This window comes from Bos mutus, chromosome 14 (genome assembly GCF_027580195.1).
Source record: "Bos mutus isolate GX-2022 chromosome 14, NWIPB_WYAK_1.1, whole genome shotgun sequence".
NCBI lineage: Eukaryota > Metazoa > Chordata > Mammalia > Artiodactyla > Bovidae > Bos > Bos mutus.
In genome coordinates, this window is record NC_091630.1 from 19253581 (window position 1) to 19267123 (window position 13543).

A 13543-nucleotide genomic window follows, 5' to 3' on the forward strand; every position below is an offset into this window, starting at 1 on the left:
TAGGCTTAATTGTCCCCTGGAATGTGGGATCTTAGTTCCCCGACCAGGGATCAAACCCATGTCCCCTGCCCGGGAAGACGGATTCTTAACCACTGGACCACCAGGGAAGTCCCTGATTTCATGTTTTTTGCTTGGGGTCTAATTATTTTCTTTCTTTAGAGATGCATTTAGTGAAACCTCAGCCTAATAGTCTCACATTTTTTAGTGTTACTTGGTTGACTTAAGAATTACAAAAAAAGAAACCCTGGCAAGACAGTCTGATAGTGTCACGAGACTCAGCTAATTACTGAACAGAACTACAGAGCTGGTCTTTTCAGCCGCACTCCAGCAGGGACTGGAAACTTCCCTCTCACCCTGCCTTTCAGCAGGAACAAATGCATGTCTTCCTTGTCTTTGCAGTACCCACAAGTGTGGAATTAGGCAAATGTAAAGTTTTTCTTCCCTGTTTACAAAATCTAAAACTTGCCAAGAGAAAGTTTTTTCTGTACAACAGAAAAAAACAGAAAGTTTTTTATGCTGTGAGGCCAGCACTATGTTATCTCCATTTCACAGATCAAGGAGCCAACTTTTCTAAGGTGGCTGTTGGGTTCCTCTCGGTGCACACCTGCAGTCCTCAGATGCTGTGATTCAGCATCTCCAAGGAGAATGGTAACAGCAGGAACTGCCTCCCTCCTTTGAAGGACACATTTATCTTCTTGAGGAAATATATGTAAGAGAATTGGAATTTCCATTTTGAAATAATATGTAAATCCTCTAATAACTGTTGAAAAATAAATAAACAGGAATAGCAATGTGAGTAATTCTAATAGCAGTTAATGCAAAAATCCCTCATATAACAAACACCCTCCACCTCCATCGTCCACATAACAAACTTACCTTCCTTTATCTGTAGACCACTTTGGTGAGTGACTGGGCAGCCCAGGGGCTAATGGGAAGGTTGAAAGTGGAGGTTGCTTTTAATGGATCTTGAGCTACTGAAAGAATTGGGTTTGTAATTTCTGGTTGATCAAAGGGTAATCCCTGTGAAGATTTACAGTTCTTGTAGTGTGTCTGTGTCCCGCACCCCCAGTTACCAAAAAGTCATTTCTTTTTTTTGAATCTATTCAACTCAAAAGGGCAGTTATAGGTGTTGGAAAATCATTTCTGACATTGAGGGCTACTAGATACTAGAATGAGACTTTGAGAGACTGGAATGTCTTAGGACAGAAAAGCAATTCTGAAGACTGTTGCTAATAATAAAGTACCATCGTTTGAGAAAGAGTTCCATTGTCTTTCATAAATTAGACTTGGTTTAACTGGGAAGTGTCACACTTTCCGGAAATGTCAACTGACGTGGGGAAAGCTTGGGGACTTGTGCTAGAGGAAGGGAGCCCGGTGTGTAGGTCTGACATGATTTTGGCCGAATAACCACTCTGGGCAGTAACTTCTAATCCTAGATGTCTATAACATCTTGTCCTCTGCCTTCCCCTAAGAGTGTTAGCATATTAAGTAACGAAATAAAGAATGGAAAACTGAAATAAAACATAAATAGTTCCCACAGTATACACAAATAAATTATTTACCGAAGCACTACCCCAGTCTTCATTCATTCAGTGAAATGTCAGGATGTGTTAGGCACTTTTGTGTTTTCACAAATTTAAAAGACACATAGTTTAAAAAGACATAATAGTTAGATTGAATTTAAATCTCACTGAATAACAGACTAATGAGAAGAGTTTAATTTTAAGCCCATCCCAGTTGATTTAAATTCAGAGCTGGAAGTCATGTTGTATGTGTGTGTGGGTATATATATATATATATATATATATAAAAGTGAAAGTATTACTCACTCAGTTGTGTCTGACTCTTTGTAAACCCTTGGATTGTAACCTGCCAGGCTACATGGGATTTCTCAGGCAAGAATACTGGAGTGGGTTGTCATTCCCTTTTCTAGGACATATGTGTATGTGTGCCTACAAACAGAATGTGACCTACTTTCAATCTGAAGTCAAGTTTTATGGGTCAAGACCAGCATTCTTTTTCCCTGTTTTCCCATTATGGTATGCTGGGCTTCCCTGTTGGCTCAGATGGTAAAGAATCTGCCTGCAATGCAGGAGACCTGGGTTTGATCCCTGGGTTGGGAAGATTCCCTGGAGAAGGGAATGGCTACCCAGGATATTGAATATGGTTCCCTGTGCTATACAATAGGACCTTGTTGTTTATCTGTTTTGTATATACTAGTTTGCATCTGCTAATCCCAAACTCCCAACCCTTCCCCTCCCCAGCCCCCTCCGCCTTGGGAAGTTTGTTCTCTGTAGTTTGTTCTCTGTATCTGTGAGTCCATTTTTGTTTTGTAGATAAGTTCATTTGTGTCTTATTTCAGATACATATAAGTGATATCACATAGTATTTGTCTTTCTCTTTTTGACTTACCTTGATTAGTATGATCATCTCTAGGTCCATAACATGTAACTGTAAATGGCATTATTTCATTCTTTTTTATGACTAATATTCCATTGATGTATAAACATCACATTTTCTTTACCCATTCATCTGCTGATGGATATTTAGGTGGTTTGCACATTCTGACTGTTGTAAATAGTGCTACACTGAACATAGGGGTGTATGTATCTTTTTGAATTATAGTTTTGCCTGGATATACACCCAGAAGTGAGATTGGTGGATCACAGGTACCTTTCAGCATATCCTCTCCAGTATTTGTTATTTGTGGACTTTTTCATGCGGCCATTCTGGCTGGTGTGATACCTCCTTGTAGTTTTGATTTGCATTTCTTGAATAATTAGTGATACTGAGCATCTTTTCGTGTGTCTGTTGGCCATCTATATGTCTTCTCTGGAGAAACAGCTATTTAGGTCTTAAGGACCAGCATTCTTAAGCAATGAAATCAAACAGAATAAAAGTATGGGGTTGGCCAAAAAGTTCATTTGGGTTTTTCCGTACCATTTCTCTGGCTGATGTAAACCTGAACGAACTTTTTGGCCAACTCAATACTAGCCTATCTGGAATGCAGAAACGGGTTACAGTGTCAATGCTTTTCTTATTCTAAGTTTATGTTAAGTGCAATTGAAAGCTATCTCACAGGCCTGTATAATTCTTTCTCTAGAAATAGAAGGGTGAGTCAAACTAATAAAATATTAGGCTTCTCCTAATGGGAAAACTCTAAGAAAGAGTTTATCTTAAATGATATATGGAGAGTAAATATCATAACAATATTAATAACTCCAGCTTTAATAGTGCCAAAGAGTCACTCTACACCAGTCACAATTCTATGAGTCACAAATTTTGTTTTCATAATGTCAGCCCCTTTTGTTCTGGATTATGTATGGAAAGGTGCTCATTGTAAAGCTTATATATTACAGAACTTCTTAGGTTTCAATCCCAGCTTGTCCCTTTCAGAACTAAGTGACTGCCAGGGAGGGGAGGTACTCGATGCGTTTGCCCACTATACCTAGTAGGAATAATTTTAAAAAGCTACTGATCAGAATTATTTGAGGTTGTGTTCATGAAGTATGTGTATTTAGTACACACTCAGCTCTCAAAGACTGGTGGTTGTTCCTAACTGTTTGCTCAGGACCCAGTGATGGAAATACATTTAGTGCCTCTAAAAATCAGCTCAAGTGTCAACACCCTTAAGGAAACCCAGGTCACCTCTGATTTGGTAAAAATATATAAAGGAAATCATGAACTCAGAGTTCTTGTGAGTCATTCAGATTTTAAGAAGCTGATTCTTTAGTTTTGAAAACAGAAAAAAAAAAAACTCAGAACCTACTTCAACTAGGGTTTATTTATTTTTCATATTTCAAGTCAGAGTGAATACTTTTAGAATGACCCTTGACTGTTTCCGGAATTTGAACTGATCCCATTTGTCATTGCAGATAGAGGGACACAGATGTTTGAGGACAGAAGGGATGGGGGAAAGTGGGGACCAGCGTTGTTTCTGTCACCGACTACAGGACGAGTGGGGTCTGTTCTCTTAGACATTGTCTCTCTTTAATGGCTGAGGAAATACAAGTGCAGTAATTCACTGGCGGTCTCAGGCTTTGGTGAGAGGAGGATAAATTTAATTCAGGTTTAGGTATCTCCCCCGCCAGTGGTTTTTCTCTCTGTGCTTTGAGCACCACCGTATAAATGGACTCTTTGTAGCATCCTGACCCCAGATGCATAAAATGCATAAACTACCACAGGTCCTTGGCTTTTCAAAAGAAGCGTCTTCCTGGGCTGTGATGCTGCACACTGAGTTGGTACTAGCGCCTTGAGCCATTCTCAGCGTTCTGGCTTCTTTATTGCACCAGTCCAGGCAGAATCCACACCTTTCAAAAGAGAAGCAATTTTTTGCATTAATTATACCACTTCTTTTAATCTCCAACAATATATACAAAAATAATAAGGAGTAGTTATAATTTACCAAGCATGTGAACTTAATTAAGGTAAAGGAATTACTAGTTTCTTTGACAGCATTCCAGAATCACACTTACACATACAATCAGTTTGAAGAAAACAACAGAAGTCTGAATTTAAAGACCTTTTGGGACTTCCTTGGTGGTTCAGTGGTTAAGACTCCTTGCTCCCAAAGCAGGGGACCTACGTTCAGGGGGCCTGGTCAGGGAACTAGAGCCCACTTTCCACAACTATGAGTTTGCATGCCACAGCTAAAGAATCCTGCTGCTACGACTAAAGACCCAGAACAGTCAAATGAATAAATAAATATTTTTTTAAATGAAAAAATAAAGACCTTTTAACAGACCAATATTCATATGCAAAAAAATAAAAAGGGTATAACAAATGAATTCACTGGCCTGCTTTCCATAGCAATTAAAATAGAGTGGATCCTATAATATCAGCACAGAATATAACTTCCCAAAAACATGGAAAGTATTGCATATTCATGCTCGTCTAGCGGTCCTTTGCTGATAACAGTGTGAAGTTTGTCATCTCCACCCTGGTGGCTCAGATGGTAAAGAATCCACCTGCAATGTGGGAGACCTGGGTTCAACCCCTGGGTTGGGAAGAACCCCTGGAGGAGGGCATGGCAACCCACTCCAGTATTCTTGCCTGGAGAATTCCATGGACAGAGGAGCCTGGCGGGCTACACTCCTTGCAGTCACAAAGAGTCAGACACAGCTGAGCAACTAAGCACACACCTCCGTTGCTTTCTTAGAAGGGCTAATTTGTGAGCTTTCTTTCCATCCTCCCAGTGTCTGCAGGGTGTGGAGATGTGTTCTTTGCTTCCTCTTCACTGCAACACCCCTAACTTTGCCCTGGTTTGCTCAGGCATTTGCAGTGGTCCAAAAATGTCCAGACTCTCCTCCTCATCAAACTTCCATTCCTCCGGCACTTCTCTACCCGCTAGTTTCCACATAGGCTATGCTATGATTTTTCTCTGTAAGATGTTAATGGCTGGTGGCCATTTATTGTTTAATTTGCAAGATAAACTTACAAGATAAATGCAGGTAGTGGTTAAAACTGTGGCCTTTGGCACTAAACAGACCTAGATTCAAATCACAGGTTGTTTTGTCACCAGCCATGTTGCTTTGCACAAGCAGCTTAACTTCTCTTTAGAAGGGGGTGCTGATACCTACCTCCTGGAGCCATGGTGAGGCTTAGAGGAGGCTGTGTCAGGAGAAGGTTTGGCATTTGGTAAGAGCTCACTTTATGGCAGGTATTAGTGTTCCTAGAGCACTTCATTTTCATGTCAGGAGATGACAGTGTCTGTTCCCAAAGAGAGTCCTAGGATGGGATTCCAGGCCAGAGAATAAGTAGAGGTCTTGGAGCAGGTGGTCCCCAGGTCTTACCATGTAGGTAGCTGCCTGGTCCTCCTGTACGTGGTGCTGGCATTTACCTAAGAGGGGAGACTTGAGGATGAAGACAGTCTGTCTCATGGACATCATGGATAATTGATGTGGGACATCACTGTAGATGGAGTGCTTTCTAAGCCTATATGTGAAATAAATTGAATGCACAAAAAGGATTCAGTCATTTCAATTTGCCATAGATCTATGCTACCCAGTCTGGTCTCCAGACCAGCAGCATCAGCCCTGCCTGGGACCTTATTAAAAAGGCAGATTCTTTGCCACATCCCAGACCTACTGAATGAAAATCTCTGGGAGTTGGCTCAGTCGTCTCCATTTTACCAAAGTTTTCCCAGTGATTCTGATGCACCCCAGCACTCGAGAGTCACTATAACAGAACATCTGCCCAAGGCTACCAACCATGAGAATCCAGAAACTATCAGTCTATGTCTTTGGAGGCTATCCTAACAGGCTCTAGAGAATCTTCATGGCTGTGCGTTCCCATATGCTTCACTTTAACATTTCAAGGACACACCCAACCTGAGAACAGACCCTGGAAAGTTTGACTCTATCACCAGACATGACATTAACATGAGATCAACTTCACCCTTATTTCATTAGATTCTCATTTCTTCTTTCCATGGTTTTGTTCTTTTTGATGCTTTGAGCTGGTTGTGTACTTTAGGGTTATCCCTTTGTGTGTAAATCACTAAGATTAATAAGAAGTACCTTCTTAACTCAGATGCAATTGACATACATTTTTTTTTTTTTTAAGAAACCTGTTTTAGCCACTTGTAGTTTTGTTCCATTATGCCAGTTTTGGGAAACATCTAAGCCATATTTATATCTCCATGCTGATCAAGTAGATGTTTATATTCTATAGATATTTACAAACTAGTGTACAAAACATGTAGCATGTGTGTTGCCTCGTCATCTTTTTTAGGAAAGAAAGTCCATTCAAAATGTAATACAAAGTGTTTTTTTACTGGGCTTCAGTTTATGGTGCTTTACAGATAATGCTTTTTTAAAAATTGGATGTTTGTGGCAACCCTGCATGGAACAAGTCTGTTGGCACCATTTTTCCAGCAGCATCTGCCTGTGTCACATTTTGGTAATTTCTCCATATTTCAAACTTCTTCATTATTGTTGTATTTGATATGATGGTCTGTGATCAGTGATCTTTGACGTTGCTATTGTAATTGTTTTGGGACATCACAAACCACATCCGTATACCATGGCAAGCTTAATTGATAAATGTACGTGTTATGATTTCTCCACCAACAAGCCATTCCCCCATCTCTCCCTTTCCTCAGGCCCTCCTGTGCCTGGAGATACAATATTGAAATTACGCCAATTAATAACCCCAACAATGGTCTCTAAGTGTTCAAGTGAAAGAACAAGCCTTACCTCTCTCACTTTCTTTTTTTCAAAATTCTTTTTTTTCATTTTTTAAATTATAAAAGTATGATAATGCATTTACAGAAAATACAGAACAAAATTACATATAGTTCCACTATATATTACAATTACTTTTAAGTAGTAAATTAGAATTTTAGTTGGAGTTTCAATATCAAACTCTCAAAAATTAATAGAATGAATATACAGAAAAGTAGAAGGATATAGTAGACCTGAAAAGCACCATGAACCAAGTCAACATAGTTAAGGCTTACACAATTTTCATACAACAGTAGGATATACATCTATCCAAGTTCTCATAGACTATAAACTAGGAGACACTGGAGCATATCCAGGGACATAAAACAGGGTGCAAAAATTTCATGGTTTAAAGGTATTGAAAGCATACAGAGTCTGTTCTCTTATCACTGTGTTAGAATTATCAAAAGGTAATTATGTTAGAAACAAATTATCAAAGATATTTGAAAATAATCCACACATTTTCAAGTGCAGTGTGACCTTTACCAAGAGAATCACATCTCTCACTTTAAATCAACAGCTGGAAATCGTTAAGCTTAGTGAGGAAAGCATGGCAAAAGCCAAGAGAGGCCAAAAGCTGGGTCTCTTGCTCCAAGCAGTTAGCCAGGTTGTGAATGCAAAGGAAAAGTTCTTGACAAAAATTAAAAGTGCTAATCCAGTGGACACACAAATGATAAGAAAACAAAACAGCCTATTGCTGACATGGAGAAAGTTTTACTGCTCTGGGTAGAAAATCAAAACAGCCACGACATTTCTGTAAGCCAAAACCCAATCCAGAGCAAAGCCCTGACTCTCTTCCATTCTACAACACCTGAGAGAGGTGAGAAAGCTAGGGAATAAGAGTTTTAAGCTAGCAGAAGTCAGTGTATGAGGTTTAAGAAAAGGTGTCGTCTCATTAACTTATAAAATTGCAAGGTGAAGCAGCCAGTGCTGATGTAGAAGCTGCAGCAAGTTATCCAGAAGATCTAGCTAAGATAATTCATGAAGGTGGCTACACGAAGTGAAAGTGGCTCAGTCGTGTCCGACTCTTCGCGACCCCATGGACTTTACAGTCCATGGAATTCTCCAGCCAGAATACTGAAGCGGGTAGCCTTTCCCTTCTCTAGGGGATCTTCTCAACCCAGGGATCAAACCCAGGTCTCCCGCATTGCAGGTGGATTCTTTACCAGCTGAGCCACAAGGGAAGCCCAAGAATACTGGAGTGGGTAGCCTATCTCTTCTCCAGCGGATCTTCCCGACCCAGGAATTGAACCGGGGTCTCCTGCATTGCAGGCGGATTCTTTACTAACTGAGCTATTAGGGAAGCCCCCAATTATCAATATAGATCAAAAGAAAATGCCATCTAGGACCTGCATCGCTATAAATGCAACAACGAAGCCTGGATGACCACACATGTGTTTATGACATGGTTTATTGAATGTTTTAAGCCCACTGTTGGAACCTGCTGTTCAGAAAAAAAGATTTCTTTCCAAATATTATTATTGTCCATTGACGATGCATCTGATCACCTGAGAGCAAGGATTGAGAGGTACCACAAGATTATTGTTATTTTCATGTCTACTAACCCAACATCCATTCTATAGTCCATGGATCAAAGAGTAGTTTCAACTTTCCAATCTTATTATTTAATAAATACATTTTTAAGACAATAGCTGCCATAGATAGTGATTCCTTTGATGAATCTGTCAAGATTGATGACCTTCTGGAAAGGATTCACCATTCTAGATGCTTTAAGAATGTGGTTCATGGAAAGAGGTCAAAATATCAACATTAACACGAGTTGGGAAGACATTGATTCCAGTCTTCATGGGATACTTAGAGGGGTTTAAGATTCAGTGGAAGAAGTAACTGCAGATGTGGTGGAAATTGCAAGAGAACTAGAAGTGGAGCCTGCAGATGTGACTGAATTGCTGCAATCTCATGAGAAAACTTTCATGAATGTGTAGTCGCTTCTTATGGGTGAGCAAAGTATGTGGTTTCTTAAGATAGAATCTGCTCCTGGTTACGATGTTGTGAAAACTGTTGAAATGATAACAAAGACTTAGACTATCATAAAAACTCAGTTGATAAAGCAGCAGGAGGGCTTGAGAGGATTAACTCCAGTCTCCAAAGAAGTTCTGTTGTGGGCAGAATGGCACAGAGCATTGTGCTCTGCAGCACAGCATTGCACGCTACAGAGAAGTCATTCTTGAAAAAAAATCAGTTCAGCTCATTTTAAGGAATTGTCTCATTTTAAAAAATTGCCACAAGCACCCCACCCTTCAGCAACTACCACTCTGATCAGTCAGCAGCCATCAACTCCAGGCAAGATGCTCCACCTGCAAAAAAGATTAAAAAAAAAGTCAAAAAAAGATTATGACTCACTGAAGGGTCAGATGATGGTTAGCATTTTTAGCAATAAAGTTTTTTGAATTAAGGTATATACATTGTATTTTAGACATAATGCTATTGTGTGCTTAATAGACTACAGAGTAAATATTTTTATATACACTAGGAAACCAAAATATTGATGTGATTACCTTTATTTCAGTATTTGCTCTATTGAGGCTCTCTGGAGCCAAACCCCACAAAATCTCTGAGACATGCCTATATGTTCACCATGAAATGCTTTAAAAGAAAGTGTGATGACTCTTTAGCTACAGTGGCTCTCATACAAGAACAAGCCATGCATTCAAATCATAGGACTTCCAGTCATAGGAGGGAATCGCAGATACAGGGGTTGATGATAACTCTCTCAAAAATTATATGTTCATATCCTAAGTACTAGATCCTGTAAATATGACCTTGTTGGGGAAAAAGGTCTTTGCAGATATAGTAAGTTAAGTATCTCTAGATGAGATCATCCTGGATTATGGTGGGCCTTAAATCCAATGCCAAATCCTCAGAAGAGAAGAAAAAGGGAGAAGAGACACAGAAACACAGAAGAGAACATGACATGCAGACGGAGGCAGCTTAGAATGCTGGGTCTGCAAGTCCAGGGATGCCAAGCATTGCTAGCAACCGCCAGAAGCCAGGAGAGCTAGGAACCTTCAGAAGGTTCCAGCCCTGCCAGCACTTCACTTGGAACGTCTGGCCCCAGAACTATGAAAGAATATGTTTCTATGGTTTTAAACTTCCAAGTTTGTGCTATTTGTTATGGCAGCTCTAGGAATATAAACTCATGACACTAGCTCATGACACTCCCTTTTACTGTTTGCAGCTACCAACATTTATAAAACTTAGGTTCTGGAAACTTTCTTGAGGAAATAAATTCAGGAAGATGTAACAACAGGTTTGTTGTTGTTTAGTCACTAAGTCATGTCTGACTCTTTGTAACCCCATGGACTGTAGCCTGCCAGGCTGCTCTGTCCATGGGGTTTGCCAGGCAAGAATACTGGAGTGGGTTGCCATTTCCTTCTCCAGGGGATCTTCCTGACCCAGGGATTGAACCTGCGTCTCCTGCATTGGCAGGCGGATTCTTTACCCCTGAGCCACCTGGGAAGCCCCCCTAAAAACAGGTTGAAAGTGAAAGTGAAGTCGCTTAGTCGTGTCCGACTCTTTGCGACCCCGTGGACTGCAGCCTACCAGGCTCCTCCGTCCGTGAGATTCTCCAGGCAAGAATACTGGAGTGGGTTGCCATTTCTTTCTCCAGGGAATCTTCCCAACCCAGGGATCGAACCCGGGTCTCCTGCATTGGAGGCAGACGCTTTAACCTCTGAGCCACTAGGGAATTTTATTCCTACACCAAGGATCATGAACCCTTAAGTCAGCAACACTCAACAGAGGACATTAAGACAGTTTTCAGAAACAGGAGACACATCCGTTAGCGTTCTGTTTATTGGACTAACATGCGTGTGGACAAAGCAGTATCAGGGTGTATGATGTAGAAGACTTTGACAGTCACCGTGTGATAGCAGGGCTGTTTTGCCATCTACAGGTGAATGGCTTAGAGGTGAACAACAAAGGGAGTCAAGAAGAACAGGTATTTCTTGTATAAGGTCAAACGGGAGTGTGTGACTCTGGTGTCTTAGTTTTGTTTTTTGTTAGACTATTAATGGAGCCATTATTCATTTTTTACTCAAAAATTTTATGGAATGAATATCATCTGAATAATGTCAAACACCGAGAAGGCAGCATTATTAATGACAAGTTCCTTGCCTTCATATACATGTGTAGCTAATGAGAAATGATAGTGATAAATAAACAAACAAAATATTGATGTGTGGTATGAAGGAAATGGGTAAATAATATAACCACCTGGTAAAAGGTAGCCTTGCCAGTCTTGTTTTTGGCATAAAGTGAAAGTGAAAGTCGCATAGTCATGTTCAACTCTTTGTGACCCCATGGACTGTAATCCATGGAATTTTCCAGTTTAGAATACTGGAGTGGGTAGCCATCCCCTTCTCCAGGGGATCTCCCCAATCCAGAGATCAAACCCAGGTCTCCCAGATTGCAGATGGAATCTTTACCAGCTGAGCCACCAGGGAAGGCCCCCCCTGCCCACCGCCTTTTCTTTGAAGCATATTGAACATAATTGTGTTGTTCATTTATTTATTCATCTACTTAATTATATTCTGTCTCCTTCTGAACTGTAAGCACCATGAGATTAGGGACCTCATTTTGTTTTCTGCTGATCTCAAGTGTAAGGATGCTGCCTGGTATATAGGGAACACAGAGCAAATATTTATTCAATGTATTTGTGGACTGAGGGAAATTGGATTCCCAGGCAGCTCAGTGGTAAAGAGATAACCTGCAATGCAGGAGACTCAGGTTTGATCCCTGGGTTGGGAAGGTTCCCTGGAGAAGGAAATGGCAACCCAGTATTCTGCCCGTGGACAGAGGAGCCTGGTGGGCCATGGGGTTGCATTAGAGTTGGACAGGCCTTAGTGACTCCGCAGCAACAACAGCAACAAGGGAGCATGATGGAGAGAAACTGGCAGACCCCCTGGGCAAAACTAGGGGGCCCAACACGCATTTTATTTGTATTTGTATTGCATTTGTTTTTAAAATTCTTTACTTTTCTAAGCTAGCATTTTTTTAGGGGAGAAATTTTTCAGGTAGAGGAGGTATGAAAAAATAAAAACTTTTAAGATCTAGAATAAGTGCTGGACCAAAGCACTTTTATTTATTTCTCTTTATTGCTAGATATAGTATTTGTTTTTTAAATTTATGATTGATTGATAATTTTTAAGAGGCTTATTAAAATTTTAAAACAAAATTGTAAGACTATTTTTTTAAAACAGATAGCATGAAGAATCAAGGAACTCAATTTAAGTTCAGTGATCTTTTCTTATTTCAAAATTTAAGAAACTGGCCTGCTGAAAACACAGGTTTGCATTTAAAATTATCTGAAATATAGTCATAAAGACTTGTAAAATTTTAGGATATAAAATGGTTTTCCTTTGCTATCTGTTTTATCTCTTAACTTTAAATATTTACTTTAAATCAAGAAAATTTGAATTCCCTTAGAGAAAAATGAGCAAAAGACAGAACAATAAACTGTTACAATAAATGAGTAAAATTTAAAAACAAAGAGAAAGAATATAAAGAAACACAAAGAACCAGAAGCCAAATGGAAGACTGTTCTATTCTTTAGCAATCAAGGAACTGCAAATAAAATAATGTAACCTGCTTTGCATACCAACTTGGAAAGAGACAGTTTGAGGAAACAGGAAGTCATACAGTTATTGTGAATATAAACTGTTTTAACCTTTCCAGGAGCAATTTTACAAAATGAATTATAAGCCTCGAAAATATTTTGCCTTTGACCTATTAATTTCACTTCTGAGAGTATATATTAATGAAAAAGTGAAGTATATATGGCTATTTTGCCATGAAGATAATTAGATGAAGTGCTATTTAAGGTAGCAAAGTATTAGACATCATTTATAGGATCAATAAGAGCAAAATAAAGTTTATAGCATTTTATCTTAATCCAATATAATAGTACTTAGACATTAAGACTATTTTCCACAATTTTATTTAGTGACGTGGTAAGATGCTGAAGATGTATTACAGGGGGAAAGAAGCAAATTAAAAAATAATTGTTACAATATTGTTTAAAATATTTACATATTTTGGAGAAAGGGAGACAGAGACTGTGGTAGGAAAAATGAAGGCTACACAGATGTGTTTGTAGTGGGTGAAAAAATTGTGCCTGCTTTTCAATATTTTTCTTATTTGTTCATAGGAAAGTCTGTGACTTTCCTATGGTGATCACACAAGCGTCTATGTTAAAACGTGTGTGCTTTATTTAAAATGTGAAGATCCATAGTCTTGCCTTGAAGTTTCCCTGGAGAAATGAATAAAATTGCGGACAAAGGGCATGAGTAGGCAGTTTA

The 13543-nt window shown here is 39.4% G+C and overlaps 1 protein-coding gene, 1 long non-coding RNA gene and 1 other non-coding gene across 6 annotated transcripts in view; 1 reads left to right on the top strand and 2 right to left on the bottom strand.

Moving 5' to 3' along the window:
• Positions 1-13543, top strand: part of GRHL2 (grainyhead like transcription factor 2) — a 172570-nt gene that overhangs the window by 92095 nt on the left and 66932 nt on the right. The window lies entirely within an intron of this gene.
• The window catches only part of LOC138990799 (uncharacterized), a 36115-nt gene continuing 30527 nt past the window's right edge, over positions 7956-13543 (bottom strand). For both annotated transcript variants that reach the window (XR_011466913.1, XR_011466914.1), the window contains one exon: positions 7956-9541. This is a non-coding gene — a long non-coding RNA (uncharacterized lncRNA). The remainder of the gene's footprint in view (positions 9542-13543) is intronic.
• TRNAW-CCA (transfer RNA tryptophan (anticodon CCA)) lies at positions 10861-10932 on the bottom strand. The gene has a single exon. It is a non-coding gene; the product is annotated as a tRNA-Trp (tRNA).